Raw genomic sequence first — 19750 nt, forward strand, 5'->3', positions numbered from 1 at the left:
CATGGAGCAGAAATGATTGTGAGGGGAAGAAGTGAGGAGAGGAATGCTAAGCAGATTGGGAGCTTTGCATCTTCCAAAGAAGATGACTGTACCCAGGCCTTCCTCACTCAAAAAACCAAAACAAGGAACGAAGGAACAAGCTTATAAAAGGGAAAGCTTTTCTTTTGATGCACAGTTCTGCTGTGGTATTCCTGGTGGCCAGGATGTTACTGGAAGGTGAGAGGTTCAGAGGAGGCTGGATAAAACCCATCCTGTTATAAACTATTAAAGACAGTGTCTCCTGGCTCAGGGAACAGTTATTAAAGCAGAGATGGGAGGAATCCCAGTGTGGCAGAGGCTGAGGGAGCTGAGCGGGCAGCTGGTGTCACCTCCCTGCTCCAGCAGGGCCATCCCAGAGCACAGGGCACAGCATTGTGTGCACACAGCTCTGCCACAGCCCCAGGGAGGAGAGCCCCCAGGCTGTGTGGGCAATGTGCTCAGGGCTGGGCACTGCCCAGGGAAGAAGTTGTGCCTCCTGTGCAGGGCAATGGCTGGGCTCAGGCCCTGCCCGTGGCTCTGGTGCCATGGCTGGGCCCCGGAGCAGAGCCTGGGCCCTGCTCTGCCCCTCCCTGCAGCCAGGGACAGCCAGGCCTGAGGGCCCCTCTCAGCTGGGGCTCCTCTCCAGCCTGAGCAGCCCCAGCTCCCTCAGCCTTTCCTGGGCACCCAGAGGCTCCAGGCCCTTGCTCAGCTCCAGCAGCTCCTGGCCCTGCTGTGCTCAGCACCCAGAGCTGGACACAGCACTGCAGAGGTGCCTCCAGGGCTGCCCACAGGGCCACCATCCCTCCCTGCCCTGCTGCCAGTGCTCTGCTGCTGCCCAGGCTGCCATTGGACTCCTTGGGCCCAGGACACTCTGCTGGCCCAGGACAGCTCGGTGTCCCCAGGACACCCTGCTGGCCCAGAGACAGCTCGGTGTCCCCCAGGTCCTTCCCCACAGAGCAAATAACTCCCTTATTTTCCAGATCAGTCCACAGGGTCAAACGGACAAACTCTGCAGTTTTCAGAATAAAACAGCATTAAAAATCTCCTCCTACAAGTGCAATAAAACGGCCTTAAAACCAGCTGCTGTTCTCATGCTAAAACATAAAATATATTTATTATAACTTTGTGCTATTCCTGTAGGTTTAAATAATCCATATTCCCATTGCTTTTCTCCAGCAGCTCATCCCCAGCCTGTGCTGGTGCTCAGGGCTGTTCCTGCCCAGGTGCAGGACCTGCATTCCCCTTGTTGTAAAAGGTATCACTCTCTGTGTTAAACTTCTTGTAGAAATCTGAAACTTCCTTTCATAATCAGGTCAGAAATAACACCCAGCTGTTGTGTAGCTGTGTAACACAGGGGCTACAACCTGGAGTAGCAGATGAAATGTGGGATTTCTTGGCTTCCAGACTATTTCCTACTTCTGGTAGGTAATGGGAAACAGGCAAGCAGGAATAGCAAGTGATTCAGGTGATAAAAGCTGGTGTTTAGGAGTAGATGATAGCAGCAGCTGTCTTGGCTGACTGGGCTGTGTTCCTTTCCCAAAATTCTGCAGTCTGGAGCGTGCTGGGAGCGGGTGGGTTGGGGTGGCAGCGTGCCAGCTGGTGCTGGGGTGATGCTCAGGTTACCCTGCTGCACTGGAGGCAGATGGGCCCCAGCAGCTCCCTGCACACTCCATTCCCAGCCCAATGCAATGTTTGGGTAGAGCTGGAAGGCTGGGAATGCACCTTCACCCAGGAAGGGCCAGGGTTCCTCACGCTGAACAGAGCTTTTTATTACCCCCAGGGGGATGCTTGGCTGCCATCTGCAAGGACTGAATTTCCCTGGAGATTTTGACGCTCAGCAGTGTGTGGGTGTTAGGAGGCTTTGGGAGGTGGAGGAGGATGGAGTTGGAATAATGTCCTTTGAATCAGAGCTGTTTTGATCTGCTAGAAACTGGCTGCTGTAAAAGGAGGGAAGAAATCCTCAAACATTGGACTGCTCTAGGATTTTGTATAGAGAAGAAACACTTGGAGCAGGAGCTGTTTGAGAATTGATCGTGGTCTGAGTGGGGGAGAAACCCAAGTGTGAGTAAGCATGTGTGGGGTCACTGACATGCTGCACACACATGCTCTACAGCCATACCTAGAAAATGGAAAGAAACTCTTGGTTCAGTGGGCTCCAGCCCAAGGCACGGGCTTGACCTGTATGATAACATGGAGAGTAAATTCCAAGTGATTCATCCCTCTTCTGATCTCTCTTGAACTCTGACTGCTCGTGTCTGTTGCTGTCAAGTGGCTGCTTCTGTATTTATGAGCGAGGTGGAAACTACTGACCTGCTTTGCCTCCTCTGAAAGGCAATTGATAGTTCTCTCTGAGATGGCAAGGGTGGTATTTCTGCATGTGCCTGGACTAAATTTACTGTAGGGAACTGAAAAGTGTAGATGGTGACGACTGCTGGAAGGGAAAGCGCGTATTTACTGCTCCGTGGCAATAGATTTATAGACAGATAGTTTGGTTTGTAGATAAATATTGTTGCATCTATTTGTGTAGCCATAAGCAGTAGATTTTAAAACCTAAACTTTGCTATAATCTAGGGACCTTTTTCCATTTTTTTTTTCCCTATCCCATCTGGTGGCTGAGGTGTCACGTGGCGCCAGGAGAGCCAAGAGAAGTGACGCATCCCGGTATCCCATGGTAACTCTGCTTTTCCTCTGCTTTTAGCTCCTTTGCTCTGCTCCCAGATAGAATAACCTGCCTGTGGGATTACACTGGCTCTGCTCACTCACAGGTGAAGCTGAGGTTGCAGGGTTTTCACTCCTGCAAACATTTGCTCTCGGTAACCCAATTTGAAAGGGGAACAAAGAGCACCACAAAACACAAGGCTCCAAACCAACACCAGCCCCCACCAAGCCCAGAGATCTCCCAGTTCCCCACCCAAACTTCTCAACATGCAGGAAGCATCGGTGGGAGTTTACTCTTTGTTTGCCATTCAGGATACTGACGCTTGTCTGAGAAGTTTCTGCAAACCACAGGTAGATATCCTGCGAGTGAGGTGCAATTCTCACCAAAGCTAAATTTGCAGTTCGGGTCTTGCAGTTCACACAAGTTTTGCTGCTGAAAACTTATTAGGTGAGGCTTGCTTTTTTTTTTTTTTTTTTTTTTCCCCCCCCCTCTTTCTTCACCACCCCCATCAGTTGTTTTTAACCTCTGGTTGCTGTGTGCAGTTACTGCCTGCATTTTTGTTAGAAATATCCTACGTATCCCCCAAGAAAAGCTCATGGTTTTGCATCCAGATATGCTGATATTTTTTAGACTTCTGATTTCTTTTGAAAAATGGATCATTTAATTATAGAATCATAAAATGGCTTGGGTTGGAAGGGACCTTAAAGCCCACCCAGTACCACCCCTGCCATGGGCAGGGACACTTTCCACTGTCCCAGGCTGCTCCAAGCTCCAGTGTCCAACCTGGCCTTGGGCACTGCCAGGGATCCAGGGGCAGCCACAGCTGCTCTGGGCACCCTGTGCCAGGGCCTGCCCACCCTGCCAGGGAACAATTAGCTGAAAGCCATTTTCTCTTCTCTCTCTGTAACTTTGTTGTATTAAACCAGCCCATGGTATGACTCGCTCTGCCTGAAACTGGAGGCTGCAAATGGAGTAGCTCCTCGCCAGGTGTAGAGAGTGAGTAGAGCCCTTGCAGTGAGCGACCTCAAACCTGGTTTTGTACCCTGTTTCCAAACTCTTCTGTGCCTGTTTTCTGTGTGCACGGAAGCACAGCTAAAGCAATGTGTGTCTGGTTTAACTCTGCCCTGCTGACTGGATTTTTGTTTTAGGGCACAGCTTTCACAAACCCAATTTATCCTCAGGAAGGGAGAAGAAAAAACTGGCTTTGCTCACACATAGTCCCCGTGTAGTGGAGGAGTCGGTGGTGAAGTTTTTCAGTGTGGCAGGATTTGCATTTCTGTTGCCACAGCTACAAGTGAGCTCACAGCATTTCAGTGCTCTGCCAGGGACGAGCAGGAGTTTTCAGAGTGAAGGCACCAGTGCACCCAGATGACTAATTCTGGTGTGTCCAAGGGCTGGGGAATCACTTCTTGAATGGGAGAGGATGCCGTGGTGTGCGGGGGAGGAGGCAGAGATGTAGTCTGAGCAGTTTGGGGCTGCCTGGATTTGGGGCACGAGCTGGGAGATGTGTGCTGGGAAGAGGCTGCTGAGCTGTCACCTGATGCACAACATCCCTGAGGGCACCTGGATGTTGGGAAGTATCCCAGGACTTCTTTGATGTGCTTCCTCTGGCTTTGCTCCAAGCAGGTATTTAGTACAAATCTCTCTTCTCATCCTCACAGGACTGAATTCCCTTCTGTTCCCTTTCAGTTCCAGGCAATCCATCCTGCTGCCCTGGGTTTGCATGGGGACTGCTGCTGCCTGGCTAAATCCAAACAATAGCCTGCTTGTGGCAGCTGAAAGTGGTGCTGGAAAAAAAAAATCCCTCTTCTGTAATTGCAGGAAAAAAACAAGCCTGTGTGCAGCAGGAAGCAGCAAGACTCTATTAACTCATACTTTTAATTTTTTTCCCTGTGTCTTCTGCGCAGTCCGTGATGATTTCAGCATAATTTGCTTAGGAAAAGTCCTTGGCCTGTTATTTAGTTACTGATTGCTTGTGTGGCAGGGGGTTAGGAGGTTAAGGTCTCCTCCAAACCAAACCATTCCATGATTCTACAGTTTGGGTGCATGTCAGAGGATGGTTACCCTGAATCCAGAGATTTGCCATTTTAACCATTGTAAATAAGTGTGAAATATTTAATAAGGAGATAATTACCTTCATGTACGCAAGATTTTAAAACTTTGAACTGTCTTGATGCCAGGTTTCTTCCTTTTTCCCAACAAAAGCCTGGCTGGCTGGTGCCTTTTACCTCCAGGATTGCCTGCTCGCTTGTCAGTGTTTCATAAGCTGCCTGCAATGGCCTTTTCCTGCTGATTCTTACCCTTGGAATGGTTAACAAGAAGCTGTTTCCTCCATGTTATCATATGCAAAGTACTGCTGTGACACTGCTGAGGAGTCCTAGAGCTGTGGTGTGAGACAGAGGTTGCGGGGACAGAAAAGCTGGAGATGGGGGAGAACTGTGATATGTGGCCAGCTCAGTTCATCTAGGGGCTGGAACTAAAGGGAGGAGCTGAATCAGAAGTGTTGAGAGCAGTTGTGTGACACTCTTTTCCCCAACAAACAGCTGTAACTTGTCACACAGGTCACTTCACTGGCGTCCTGTCTATTGATTGACCTGGGCTCATTTTAAGATTTCATTATTGCTCTTGCTTGGTGCTGTTGAGGTTTTGAATTTCTATGTTTGGAAGTGCTTTTGTATTGATGATGTGCTTTACTTTTTTTTTTTTTTTTTTTCCTACTGTGTTGGAGGCCTTTTTCTGCTGTGACTTCTTATTTTTGGAGTTATGGGTGTGTAGGTTTATGGATTAAAATAAACAAGGAGGGGGAGAACCCTCCAAACAAAGCCCAACTGGGAGCTCAGGAATTAAATTGCAGCTCTGACGCAGAGGGAGGACAAGGGTTTAGGGCAGCACAAAGTGAGGTCTCCAGAGGATGTCTCTGGATAGGCAGGAGGGATGATACCCCCAGAGAGCAGTGCCTTTTCTCATCTGTAGGTCGAGGGCATTTTGCCTTCATGTGCACTCTGGAGTAAATTTGGAATAGGGGAATTCAGCTTGTATTTGACAAGGAAATGCCAGGTCCCATAGCAGGTGGAACAAAACAAGCAGCAGATCAAACTGAGGGGCTGCTGGCCACCAAAGCTATAGGAAGGTGCATTTTTCACCTTATGGCAGTCCCATCAGTGTGTGGTGAGCTTGTAGGGTGGACAGGGAAGCTAAAGAGCTAAATGATGGATTTGTTACTTGGATTGATGATAAAATGGAAGAAGACTGTAGTCTATAATACAGCCAGGAGGGCCAGAATTGTGAGACACAGGAATAGTGCTTCTCACTGCTTTTTTTGGATGAGGCTGGCCAAGGAATAAAGGTCAGAATTACTGGGGAAAGCCTTTTGGCACCAGCACGGTGCTGTCTGCAAGTGAAGTTTATCCCTGCAGGCAGCTGCTCACCCCAGCAGCCCAATTTTGGCTTTTGTTGTTTGGTTGTTTGTTTTTCTCCTCTTAGTAACTCTCCAAAACACACTGCAGGGTGTCTGGTTGCACCTTTGTGGGCAGGAGAATAAAGAAGAACAGAGCTGCTGTCCTGGAGAGCTGCATTTGTGCTTGTGCCAGGAGGTTTTGGGCTAGTTGTGGTCCCTGTGCCACTGTGATGAGCCCCTGCAAGTGACACGGTGTCTGGCTGCTCTCACTCTTGTCCAAAATCTCACTCTTGGTCCCAAATCCACAAGGGTTTTGTGGTCTGTTCCCCTGGTAGAAGCCAAAGGAGTGGGTCTGGGCATGAAAATGATTGTGGAACCGTGATTGTTTATCTGGTTTGGATGCATAAAGGTGCAATTAAGGCTTGAGAGAAATGTTTTGAACACTTCTGGAGAGTTTGGATGGATGAAAGAGCTCTGCAGGATCGGACAGAGCCTGGGGAAGTGCTTACCCAGAGTATATTGGCACAAGGTATCTCTGTGTTCCTTGAGTTCCTTTCACCTTGAAAAGACAAATTAAAAAGGAGTTTCTGCTGCCCAGTGGGTTCTGTGGGGTATTTATATTGGACAGTGTTGTTTCCCATGGGAATCCTTGTCCCTTGCTTTCTAAGAGACTTGTTTTGATCTGACATTGTAGTGGGATTTAATGCTTCCAGTACCAGAAATTAAACAGAGGTTTAAAAATAAAAATGTACCCCAAATCTCAGAATGACTTTTGAACCAGCACAGGCAGGAGAGAATCCCTGTGTGGATTATTTGCTCTCTTGGGTTTTGATCTTGTTTTTTTATTGGCCCTAAAAATGTCCAGAGGTTAAAATTAGAATAATAAACATTTGCAAGGGAATTTTCTATGGTCAGCTTTCATTTAGCACTGAAAGCCCTGTAAAGCCTGGTCTGTTTTGGGATGCTGAAGACAAAGTGAGTTTTTTCCTGTTTTGTTTTATTTCAGAGCTTCATGATGGATGTGGAAGCTTGAATTTTCCTTTATTTAGTAGTGTACCAAACCCAGCCTTTTGCTGTATAAACAAAGGGTCACATTCATAACAGCAAGAGCAACTAAGCAAGGGCAGTGACTTAGAGGGGGAATATTTTGGGATTGCAAGTGTTTAATGAATAATGGAGGTCTTTTGTGCCAAAATCTTCCTGAATTTGTAGCATATTGACCACACAAAATCCTGCAGCATTTCTTAGGCAGGAGGGAGAGCTGCTGTGTCCATCTCTGTCACACTGCCCTGTTACATGGTGTGTTTGGGGAAGGAACACTGTTCCTCTTGTCACCAGATGAATGACCTAAGCTCTGCTGGAGTTCCTGTTGGGTGAGTCTAGGATGGAAACCTGGCTGTGCTGTGTTGGTTTTATGGTTGGTCCCCATCCATGCTCTCAGTGTGGGTGTAGGGATGTTCCCTGTGCTTCAGTTCCTTGCTGGAGCCCTCCAAAAATACTTGTTGGGTGTTGCCTCAGGTGATACCCAGGCTCCAAATCTGCTTCTTTGGGGCAGGATGGAGTCCTGGCTGCCTCTGGATTGATGTGTAATTTCCATATAGAATTATTTCTTTTCATGTTTGTGTGCCTGTGTTTTTATTTCTCTGGTACCCTGAAACTTTGGCCAGTTGTTCCTTTCTCTACCAGCAGCATGCCAAGATCCTTGGGGTGGGTCTCAGCAATGTGCAGGACGTGCAGCATCCCTGATTCTCCCTTGGTTTGCTTTGTTCTGGGTTTCAATGCCAGCTACAACCTCCTGGTATCTTCCAGCTGGGACTCTTGTAGGGGAGCCACTCTCCTCCAGCAGAGTAACACAGAGACAGGGCTGGTGATGCCTTGCTGGCAGTGAGGAGCTGAGTTGGGCTGTAATTAGCAGCCTTTCTTTTCCCTTGCAAGTCCAGAGTAGTTCTTTCTGTGTTTAGTTGGTTCTGCTTTATGGGGGTTAATTCAGTATCAAACAGTAGCTCCTGCTGCCCAAGAGAAAAGTCCTGTATAGATGGGATTTCCTTTGTGCCCTGAGTGCCACAAGTGTAAGGCAAGTTCTCAGCCTCCCCAGGAGCAGCTGCTGTGATGGTTGGAGGTGCTGGTCTAGTCTTTATGTTCACAGCTGCAGGAATTTTAAAGACAAAACTGTGAGCTGAGAATCTGAGCCCCTGTGCAGATCTTTGCAGGGAGTGTCTGTTGTTGTGGGGTTGCCTCTTGGTGCACCTACTCATGGAATCCCAGAAGAGTTAGAAGGGACCCTAAAGCTCAGCTCATTCCACCCCTGCCATGGCAGGGACACCTTCCTCAGACACTTCCCTGCCCAGCCTTTCATGTTACAGTACAATCCAGCTGGGTAGCTAGGAATAGAACAATCCACAACAACCTTCCCAAGCTCCTGGATGGAACCATGGTGTGGCCTAGGGCCATAGACCCTTCCAGAAAATGCACCTGCCTGGGGCAGGGACTGGGCCAGCTGACCCCAGCAGTCCTTTGTAATGTGAGGCATCTGGGTTTGGCGACACTGGGCTAACACAGGGACAACACCCATGGCAAGAAGCCAGAACCCTGCATGGCCTTAAATCCCTGTGAGCCAATCCTTGCAGAGAGTCAGTTTAAAACTGTACTGGTGCCTTTATTTTTTTTGCTGTGTGAAGAGACCTCGAGTGTCCTGGCCCCAGCTGTGCCAACTGCCGCCACAGCAGAGCCCTGCTGGGCTCTCCCTGTCCCTGCTCAGCCCTCAGTGTATTTGCAAAGAGAGGAGAAGGAGGAGGAGGAGGTGTGCTAAACTGAGAAGCAGGCAAGGCAAATGAACTGACAGTTAGAGAGAAACATGTTTTATTGGGAGCTTTGGACAAAAACCTGGATATTGCATGGAGTCTTCCCTGTCCCTCCGTTTTAGGGTGAAATATTGATCGGTAAGATCAATTTTGTACTTCCCTCCATTGCTAATGGCTCTCACTTGGCCTCTTTATACCAGACCGCCTCCAGCTGTGGGAACAGGAAATGTTGGAGATTTAAAGAAATTACAGCTTTAGTTTATCTCTTGGCCGTCAAATAATAAACTTCAGTATTTCTGTTCTTTTACACCAGCAACAAGTAGTTACCTGCTAAGTTAAATGAAGATTTTGGCTTGTAAACCTAAATGATATCCTTGTCTGACTCTTCTTGCTTTGCTATAATAGAGGATAATCTTCCTCTGGATTTTAGAGGTGTAACAACATTTGTGGGGCTGAGGGCTTTTTAAAGCATTCATCCCAATGGTGATGTTTGAGGAGAAAAAAAAAAAAGGCAAAAGGAAAGCAAAACTCAAGGGAGATGGAGACTGTAAGGGACCTTTATGAAATGTGAGTGATGAAACACCTCCTGCCTGGTCTGTTCACACTGCCAGTCTCTGACCCCTGTGTCACACTGAGAAAGCAGAAGTGGAGTCATACCATGGCCAAGGTGAGTTAGCAAGGGCTGAGAACTGAGTCTCGACCTCAGGAGTGAGATGGGGCCCATGTCAGGTGTTCTGCTGGGCTGGGGTGTGACCTGTCAGCGCTGTGGCACTGTGCCTTACACAGGGCTGAGGTGCTGCTTCTGAGTTCCTGGGGGTATCACAGATGGTATCCAGGCTGTGAGAGTGGACTGGCTGAAGGCTCCTCAGGATCACTGCCCAGCTGAGCTTGGCATGGACCTCTGGAAGGTCACCTTGTCAGGCAGGGTCACCCAGAGCTGCTTGTCCAGGGCCATTTGCCAGACTCTCTCCATGTCTCTTTCCCACTGTTGAGTGCAGAACTAGGCCCAGCACTTCAGGAATGGTGTCACCTGTGCTGAGTAGAGGGGAAGGGTCACTCTTGTGATGCAGCTGGTGGCTTTTTTTGCTGGGAGAGTGTTTTGCTGGCTCCTGGGAGCTTGTTGTAATTCAGACCCACAGGTCCTGCTTGGCAGAGCTGTTCCCAGCCTGTGCTGGCTCCTGGAGTCACTCCCCCCCAGGTGATGGAAGGACTCTGCCTTTCTTGTGTTTGAACACCCTGAGGCTGCTCTCTGCCCTTTGCTCCAGCCTTTTAGAGTTGATCCAAGTGGCAGTGTGACCCTCTGGTGTACTGGCCACTCACCCCAGTTATTGTGTCACCAGCAAAGTGCTGAGGGCACACTCTGTGCATCCTCCAGGTCATTTAACAAGAGGTTAAATGATTTTGGCTCTCATATCAACCTGTGGGAAGTGTCTGTCCTCCAACTGGACTTTATGGCACTGACCTCTCCCTGCTGGGCCTGCCCATTTGGCCACTTTTCCACCCACCTCCCTGCCCTCCTGGCTGTTCCATACTTCGCCAGCTCATCTGAGGGTGTGAGAAGAGCCAGTGTTGAAAGTCTTGCCAAAGCCAAGCAGACAGCATCCTCTGCACTCCCTTCATCCTCTGAGATTGTTTCATGCTAGGAGGAGGTCAGGCTGGTGAAGCAGGATTTTTTTCCCTTCATATGTCCATGCTGACTACTCCTGATCACCCTCTTGTCCTTCAGGTAACTGGAGATGGTTTCCAAAGTTCATCAAGTGTGGCCTCACAGTGACAGCAGCCATCTCTCTCAGCACTTGTGCATCCATCCCATCAGGCCCCATGGGATGAATATGTCCACCCTGCTGTCCCCTAACCTGATCCTCTTCCACTAAGGATAAGTCTTCCTTGTCTGGATTTTCCCTTTGGCCTTGGAGGCCTGCAGTTCCCAAAGGCTGGCCTCACTGGCACCCTTTGCATCCCTTGCCAGATTCAGTTCCAGATGCATTTTGGCTCTCTTAGCCCCACCTCTGCCCCATCAGTGTTCCCAGATTCCTCCTGGATCACCTGTCCCTGCAGGATCAGTGTTCCCAGATTCCTCCTGGATCACCTGCAGGATCAGTGGTCCCAGATCCCTCCTGTATCCCCTGCCCTTGAAGGATCAGTATTCCCAGATTCCTCCTGGATCACCTGACCCTGCCCTGCTTTTTGCGCTTGGCCCTGATCAGGAGCTCTGTCCTCCTCCATGGGGGCCTCCTGCCTGCTCAGCTCGATCAGCTGCTTGTTGGGGTGGTGTGTCCTTGAGCCTGGAGGAGGTGATCAGCCAGCTCCTTTGGGTCCCTTTCCAAGCCCCTGAGATTCTCAGGCACACCCCTGAAGATGATGCCAAAGCCTGTTCTCAAGTCCAGGGCTGTGGTGCAGCTTTGTCCCTCAGCTCCTTCCTTTGAGGGCTCTGAACTCCATGGTCAGTGCAGCCAGAGGTGCCCAGACCTTCACATCCCTGACCAGTTCTTACCTCTGTGTAAGGATGAGATCCACTCCCAGGGCCAGGGGAGAGAGCTGAGATGGATGAGATCCACTACCCCAGGGTGTTCCAAGCCCCATCCAACCTGGCCATGGACACTTCCAGGGATGCAGAGGCAGCCCCAGCTTCTCTGGGCAATGGCCCCTGGAGCCCTGCAGGCTCTCCTGCGTGCCCACCTCGGTGGGTGGGTGCAGGTGGCTTTGCTGGTGTTTATTTGGACGTGCAGCCGTGTGTGTGAGCTCCAGGGTGGCAGCAGAAATAGCACAGCTCCTGGCAAAACCCGGGATATGTGAGAACCTCCCTCTCTGGCTGGCTGCATGCATGCAATATTTCTCTTGGCTCGTTCAGCCCGGCTGTGGTGTCCGAGTCGAGGCTGTGAGTGTAGCTTTAGGAAAAGAAAGGCTTTATTTCTGTCTGATATTCTCCCCTACTTGCGTGTTTCCAGCCTCTCCAGAAGGGCTGTGCTTCTCCCTCCTTCTCCTCTGCCTATTTATATTCGCGGTGACGTTGCAGGAGTGTTTGCTTTGGAAGAAATCTCTCCGTCTGTCTGAGGCAAACTGAAAGCAAAGCTGCAGGAGCAAGCGTTCAAAGCTGCAGGAGAAAGCATTCCTTTCTTCTGCTGCTGGGGAGAAGGGAGGCCTGGAGAGCCAGAGGAAATGATCACCTGGGAAGGACAGGAAGCCTGGCAAGGTAAACGCCTTTTTCTGTTTGACTAATGCAGTGGCATCCACCCCCAAAACCCGTGAACTTCTCATTCCGGGGGGCGGAGGCGTGAAGCTCTGGGGTGGTTTTTAGAGAGGAGCTGTGAAATGAGTTGTTGAAAGCCTCCAGGCTCAGGACAATGGCTCTTTAATAATCCAGCAAGACTTGTCTACATCAGCTGCTTGCATGCACAGCATCACAGCTCCCTTGCTGTGCCCCCTCATCGGGTGATGCACAGGGGCTTTTCCTTCTCCCCCTTGCTCCCCAAATATTGTGATTGCACTGTGGAAGTGATTTCCTTACAGTGAAACTGAATTTTGCCTCGTCTGTAGCTTTCTAAGCCCTTCAGAGCCCTGGCTCTGAAACTTCCCAAGCCTTTCTGTTATTACTGTGCTTGGTCTAAATCTAAAATAAAGAATTTAGGTGATAGTTTTATAAAGGTATAAACTGAATTGTCTGTATTGTGTTTGTAGGGTAATTTGCAAAATAAGAGCATTTACTTTTGCTTAAGGCCAGGTTTTCTGACATCTGAAGCTGCATTTGCTACTTCTTGCTGCTTGTGAGCTGTAGAAGACACAGAAAGTAACACTCGAAGGTTTTGAAGTGCTCAGTGTGAAGCTGAGCATGTTTGAGCTCTGTTTTTTTGCAGAAGTGCCAATCTCTCAGCAAATATAACAGTCCAGCATAAATAAACAGCCAAGAAAGCGAGTCTGCCTCTCTAGAAAGTTGAAGTATTTACCTTCACTGTTTTACTCCCTATTAGATATTTTTAACTCCTAACCAAACTGCATTTTTGTGACCTGTAATTGCAGGGGTAAAACCTCTGACAGTGATTTTTAGGAAACACAACAGACAGTGGAAGTTCTGTGGAGATGTTCTGGATTGGGACTCTTTGGTGTGGATGGAAGAGAAATGGAGCTATTCTTGCTCTAGGAAATCGTGGGTGCAGCACAATAGTACCCAAGTGAGGTCAGCCTTTGGGAGTACTTACAGGTCCTTAAAAAATACCAGGGTTTCTTTGACTGAGAGCGTGGCAGGGATGGTGGTGCCCCAGTTTGAGATACACACCTATCCCATGTAACTCCTGTGGAATCAGCTCTGTGATAACCTTGGGTAATCCACTGGCAATGACCAGGAGGCAGCAGGGTATCGCAGAATCATGAAGTCATGGAATGGTTTGGGTTGGAAGAGACCTTAAAGTTAATCCAGTGCTATGGCAGGGACACCTTCCACTATCCCAGGCTGCTCCAAGTCCCAGTGTCCAACACTGAGCACTTCCAGGGATCCAGGGGCAGCCCCAGCTGCTCTGGGCACCCTGTACCAGGGCCTGCCCACCCTGCCAGGGAACAATTCCTAATTCCCAATATCCCATCCATCCCTGCCCTCTGGCAGTGGAAGCCATTCCCTGTGTCCTGTCCCTCCATCCCTTGTCCCCAGTCCCTCTCCAGCTCTCCTGGAGCCCCTTTAGGCCCTGGCAGGGGCTCTGAGCTCTCCCTGGAGCCTTCTCCTCTCCAGGTGAGCACCCCCAGCTCTCCCAGCCTGGCTCCAGAGGGGCTCCAGCCCTTGGAGCATCTCCAAGTCCTCCTCTGGACCTGCCCTAACAGCTCCAGGTCCTTCTGCTGTCAGTATCAAGCAGAGTGAACCCCCTTGTCTGTACTCTAGGAGAGGGGTTTTGGGTGTTCTGGGGTTTGAAAACAGGAACATAATCTGTGTGTTGTGGCTGGTGTCAAGAACAGAAATGCAAGTGGCAGCACAGTAAATGCCAGCCAAAATTTGCATGATGAATGCCAGGCGAAAGGTATTTGGCCATGGCTTGATTTAGCTGCTCTGTGTATGCTGCAGCATAATATGTTTGTGTTGGGAATAGAAGTTTAGTTCAATTAGTGTGTGATTATGGGGATTTTTGAAGGAATTTTGAATGAGACTTTTGAGTTGTTTTTGATGATGTGGTTTCTTTTTTAATCTTTTTTATAGGTAGGAAGGGTGAGTTTGGTTCATATTGTTACAGTATGGTTTAGAAGGTCACAAGACTTTTAGTTGCAAGACTTCTTAAGGAGTTTGCTCCTTAAAAAACTAATAAAACACTGCTAATAAGGATACTTATTTACTAATAAAACACTGCTAATAAGGATATTTATGTTTTTGACTTAATTTTTAAATGTTTTGTCTTAGGGATTTATGTTACAGTGTAAATTTTTTTAGTTAATTATGTTATAACACAGAAACATACAGTTCTCTATTATAATCTCTTTATTTACTTTTGCAACTGCTTTATTTTTTTATATTTCAAATTCTAAAACTCTAAATTTTTTAAAAATTTAGTTTAACATGTTTCTACTTTAAACTATAAATCTACATTTTCACTTCTAATACTTAAGTTCAAAAGCCTTTCCCAAGATCTCAAATCACATCCTATATTTAATCCTAAACTTTAACTTAAAAGCCCAAAGTTCTAAAAGTTCCTTGCATTTCAAATTCCAACACATGATGAAGCCCAGACAGAGCAGGTTGCCCAGAGCAGCTGTGGCTGCCCTTGGATCCCTGGCAGTGCCCAAGGCCAGGTTGGACAGGGCTTGGAGCAGCCTGGGACAGTGGAAGGTGTCCCTGCCCATGGCAGGGATGGAATGAGATGAGCTTTAATGTCCCTTCCAATCCAAACCATTCCATGATTTTATGCCTTTTGTGGTCAAAGCTGCTGAGACTTGGCTTTGGTGGGAGTAGGATGAAGTTCCTTCAGGTCTCTGTTCCAAGTTTCTGTTTGGAGTTGTAGTGAGAGACAGTAATTCAGGTGCTTGTAGAAAAGTGTCCCTGTAAGAAATGTGAGTTGAGATTTCATTGAATGTTGATTTTTTTAGGACATACATCCCAGAAAGCAGAATTTTAAAGGTCCTGGTAGAAGGACCAGGCTGTTATTTTTCATGCTTACACAGAGCTTATGCTTGAGCATCTTTTAAGAATAAACTGGACTGGAGGTCAAGGTTATAAAAATAAGGTCTAGCAGGCCAAATTTTTATTGCATTTTGATCACTGGTGGAGATAAAAGTACAGTTAGATTTTATCCGAGTGACACCAAAAGCAGCCTTTGCTTGTGGTGGCATTGCTGCCTGTTCCCTTTTTTGTAGGATGAGATAAGGGGACATATAAACACACTTCCCCTGTAAACCTTTTAAGCCTTTGAGATTAATGGCTCCGGCTTCCTGAGCATAATCTGCTCTTGCCAGCTCTTAATTAAGGTCATTCTGAGAACCCAGGTGAACTTGTGGCTGGGGAAGTCACAAGGAGGAGGATGAGAGCTGGAATGATGGAATTGCACAGCTCAGCCGTGTGTAGAGCCCTGACACAGGATATTGGGAATACAACACCCTGCAGCCCTCACAAACAGCTCCTTATCGCTCCTGATGACTTGTTCCCTTTGCCCTTGGGGCAGAGGAAGGGTGTATTTGAGTATTAATCCACATCATGCTTATTAATGAAAAAGGTATTGGATAGGTAGGGATGTCAGGGCCGTTTAACCTTTGGATATTGACTGCCAGCTCCCTAGGAAGAAGGGAACCGGAGCCTGGGATGAATTGGTGACGCGTGTTTTACCTTCACACTCGGAGTGGAGTGTCCCAGTTCTGGGTCTGCTGCCTGGCTGTGGGAGAGAGATGCTCCTGGCAGGAGCAGCAGGTGTAGGTTAGGTGTTTGGGATAACAAACATCTTGCTGAAGAGCCCCAAGGAGCGGATTTCTCACTGCTTGGTGCTCGCTGTGGTGTGCAAGCAAACGCTCAGGATGTGGAGACAGGGTTGATTTATCTTTAACAGGAAAAAGCCCCCTCCACACCCACGAGCCCTGCTGTTGAACTTTAGCACCAAACATCATCCTGTATTAATTCTTGCTTTGTTTTGGGGTTGTGGCTGGGTTTATTTTTGGTTGCTTGGGGTTTGCTGTTTTGAATGTTTATTTTGCTTGATGGTCTCTATGGCCTTAAAGAAGCCAGAGAATTTGATAGTTCCAAACTGCTGGTATACAAACCAGCAGCCTTTTCCCAAGGTGTGGGAAAAACAGCAAACTGTTTCGATGGAAAAATCAGTGGGACACCATTCTGTGTCCCATTACACTATTTGGTGAGGAAACTCTCTGTAACAGAGGCCTCTGGGTTGAAATTTTGGGTTTGAAAGAGACAGAAGTAAATGAGAATTTTGAGGCGGTGACTTTTTTAATTGGAGGTTTTTAACACACCTGGGTGATGAGACTTCTGGGAGGGCAGAATAAGTGGATCAGGGAATAGGAGTGGCACTCCCAAGCTGGAAGTGTTGGATGTGGGATGCAGTCACATGGGAATGATACCCTGCCTGTGAAATTGTCCTTATTGTTGAGTGGGGGGTTTGTAAAGGGTGCCTCGTTTCTATTTTTCTCTTTTATGTAAAGCCTCACTCTTCCAGGCTCAAAAGGGACTTCAGTGGTATTAAATTCTTGCTTTGACCTGGATATGTGATTGCACTTGCATGGAATTGCCATTCCAGAGTGTTTTCCCTGGAGAGGTGCTGGGTGTTCAGCCCTGCAGAGCCGCCCTTGGGAAGGTCCATGTGTTTCTCCAAGGATCTAAAGGTCAGCCACAGCCTTGAACCAAAAAGAGCAGAAGTCTGGGCACCTGGGAAACAGACACAATGAGCAGAGTGAGGATTTTATCCATTTAAATTAGGTGAGAACTCCAGGAGCTGCTTGAACCACGAGCGGCATGGAGTGGAGACACATCACCGTGAGTTCCCATATCCTGGTGGAGCTCCAGGGGTTTGGGATGCCACTGCTGCTCCTGACATCCCTTTAGAGTGACAGTGTGTGCACAGGAAGGTGTGTGATGCCTCAGAGCTGTCCCAATGAGTGCAGTCCCATGGGTGGGCATTGTAGGATTGGAGTGGACTGGGAGTGCCTGGAATCAGCTCAGCCAGGCAGAGCATCCCAGACTGGTTGCCAAACTGCTTTGAGGGCAAAGGACAACCACGTGTCCAAACACAGCAGCACGAGGTGTTTCTGAACTCCCTGCTGAACCAGGAGCAGGAGGAGCTTCCCACTGGTTTTCCAGAGGATTCTGGTTTGCTGCCAGGGTTTAAAATACACCTTAGCTCTTGCATCCGTGCTGGAGCACATGATGCTGAAATTGGAGGAATTCTGCTCAGGGAACTCAGTTCAACTTACAGGCAAGGCTGAGCTTTTTATAGGGAGAGAGGGAGAAGAGTGGTTTCCTGCGGACGTTGCTCTGTGAGTCACAGTTACATGACACAGCATTCCTCCCGGGAAACTTCATTGCTGGAACTGATGAGCGCATCAGCGCTCTGGAATCTCCCTTTGTGATAGCAAACACACCTAAGCACTTTACCTGCTGCTTCTGGAAGTTGTTCTGATAGCACTTCAGAGATTTTAAACTCAGCTGTTTCTTATTTTTTAGTTTCTCTCAGAACCCCATTAACGTCAATATTTTTAGTTTCAAAAGCAACTGTCCATTAACTGCCTTTCACATAAGAAGTTGTAATGGCTTTTAATGCTGTAACAGAGATGAAATAATAATTATTATTTAATTACACATGTAATAATAAAGTTTCACATTACTTCTCTAAGTGTTTTAATGCAAACACTTTTAAGGTCAGAGTAGCTTTATAATTCTCCTGTAGCACATTTTTCCTGATGTGTCAGTGACCTGGACAAGTTACTTGAATGGACAGACAAAATGCTTTGAAGGTTTTTTGGGATACGTGAGGTGGATGTATAAATTTACATTGCTGATGTGAAGCCCTTTGAACACATCACACAGTCACAGTGCTGGGCTGGCCCTGCTGAGGGACTTCCAGGGCTGGGTCCCCAGTCCAGGAAGGAGATGGGGCTGGAGCGTGTCCAGGGAAGGGAACGGAGCTGGGAAGGGGCTGGAGCCCCAGGAGGGGCTGAGGGAGCTGGAAAGGGGCTCAGGCTGGAGAAAAGGAGGCTCAGGGGGGACCTTGTGGCTCTGCACAACTCCCTGCCAGGAGGGGACAGCCAGGGGGGGTCGGGCTGTGCTGCCAGGGAACAGGGACAGGACAAGGGGAAAGGGCCTCAGGCTGGGCCAGGGGAGGCTCAGCTTGGACAGCAGCAGGAATTTCTGCATGGAAAGGGTGCTCAGGCCTTGGCAGGGGCTGCCCAGGGAGCTTTGCAGTGCCCATCCCTGGAGGTGTCCCAGGAAGGGCTGGAGGTGGCACTCAGTGCTCTGGGCTGGGGACAAGGTGGGCACTGGGCACAGCTGGGACTCCACGGGCTGGCAGGGATTTTCCAGCCTCAGGGACCCTGGGATTCTGAGCAGTTTCTTCTCACTTGCTCAAGACTTTCATTGCCACCCTCAGTGCTGGATTTCACCTGCTAATACACAATTCTTTTCTGATGGGTAGGGAAAAAGGGAGCTCAACATAACCTGCCTGGTTTTGATATTCAGGCAGATTTAAGCTGTCAAGGCAAGGAAGGCCTTTCCCCAGGCCTTTGGAAGGGCATTCCAAATGCATGTGGTGCTTGAATGATCAAGACACATCAGCGCTGCAGCACTGGGGTAGCAGCCCTTTCTCCTCAGTGCCAGCAGTCAGCCTCAGATCTGGTTCTTGTCACATTGCTCATGTTGTGGTGGGAAAGAAGCAACATCTCTGTGGCCATCTCTGTTCTTCAGGCGTTTCTGGCTGATTGTCACTTTCCTGTTGAAGCAGGATGGGGGAAGGTAGAGGTGAAACAGCAACAGCCACTGAACTGAGGGCAGTAGTCCCAGATATTCAGTCCTATAGAAAGAAAATTATGTCATCAGCTCAGGCTGTCCTCTCTTTCAGCCCTTAGGCTAAATATGTCCTGGCTGGACTGTGTAGGAGAAAAAAATACCCTCCTTTGCACATGCAGTGGAAGAGTTCACTGTGTTTCTTTTTATTTGTTTAGGGCTTTACAGGGTGTTATGTTGTATCTGTCTGGACACATGCAGTATTTAAATGCGCCGTGGTTGAAAAGGTGTTCTCAAAGCTGAGTTTTAATTACCTGTAATACTCGTTCAGCTGTCTTCTCTTCTCCCTTCTGGCCCCACCTGACTCGTGGGAACACAGGGCTGCCTTTGTTACGTGCCTCGAGGTCACTGAACTCACGCAGGCCTGGATCATGGGGGGAAAAATATCGCCAAGATAAGATCTGCTGGAGGAACACAAGGGCATTTCTGTCAAATATGAACGCATTTATTGTCTGGAGGGAGGTACTGAGTTGGTCTCTGGCCTCACCAGGTCACTTCTGCTGTCCTGAGAGGTGTGAGGGCCCAAAGCAGACATGAGTGTCGTCAGCATAACAAGGAGTCCTTGGCCTGTGGCAGCTGCTAATTAAGCTGTAGATTCCTTATATATATTCTCACTGGGAGGGATTTGCAGGATTGGTACCGACCGAATTAAGTCTAAGGAATCTTTAGGTGATGAGCAATTACTGTTTTCACTCCAGAATCCCTCCTGGAAAGGGGGCCAGGTTGGGCAGATAACATCTGTTGAGTGCTACAGAGCCCAGTTACTAAAAGACTGCTTAAAAAAAAAAAAAAACCCCCCAAAAAAACCCCCAAAAAAACAAAACCAAAAAACCAGAGCTCACTGGTGCCTCATTCCATGTCTCCTCAGATTTTCAAGAAAATGGGCTGAGTTGGACTTGACCATG

The 19750-nt window shown here is 48.4% G+C and overlaps 1 protein-coding gene across 6 annotated transcripts in view; it reads left to right on the forward strand.

The window, feature by feature from the left end:
- The window catches only part of SGMS1 (sphingomyelin synthase 1), an 88895-nt gene that overhangs the window by 32380 nt on the left and 36765 nt on the right, over positions 1 to 19750 (forward strand). Inside the window, exon 1 of one of the 6 annotated variants that reach the window (XM_041404915.1) lies at positions 11761 to 12068. The exons of the other annotated variants lie outside the window; for them this stretch is intronic. The gene's annotated coding sequence lies outside the window, so the exon portion shown is untranslated. Of the gene's footprint in view, positions 1 to 11760; positions 12069 to 19750 lie in introns of those variants that run through there. 6 annotated transcript variants of the gene reach the window in all.

This window comes from Onychostruthus taczanowskii, unplaced genomic scaffold (genome assembly GCF_017590055.1).
Source record: "Onychostruthus taczanowskii isolate IOZ18803 unplaced genomic scaffold, ASM1759005v1 scaffold22, whole genome shotgun sequence".
In the NCBI taxonomy this organism is placed as follows: Eukaryota; Metazoa; Chordata; class Aves; order Passeriformes; family Passeridae; genus Onychostruthus; species Onychostruthus taczanowskii.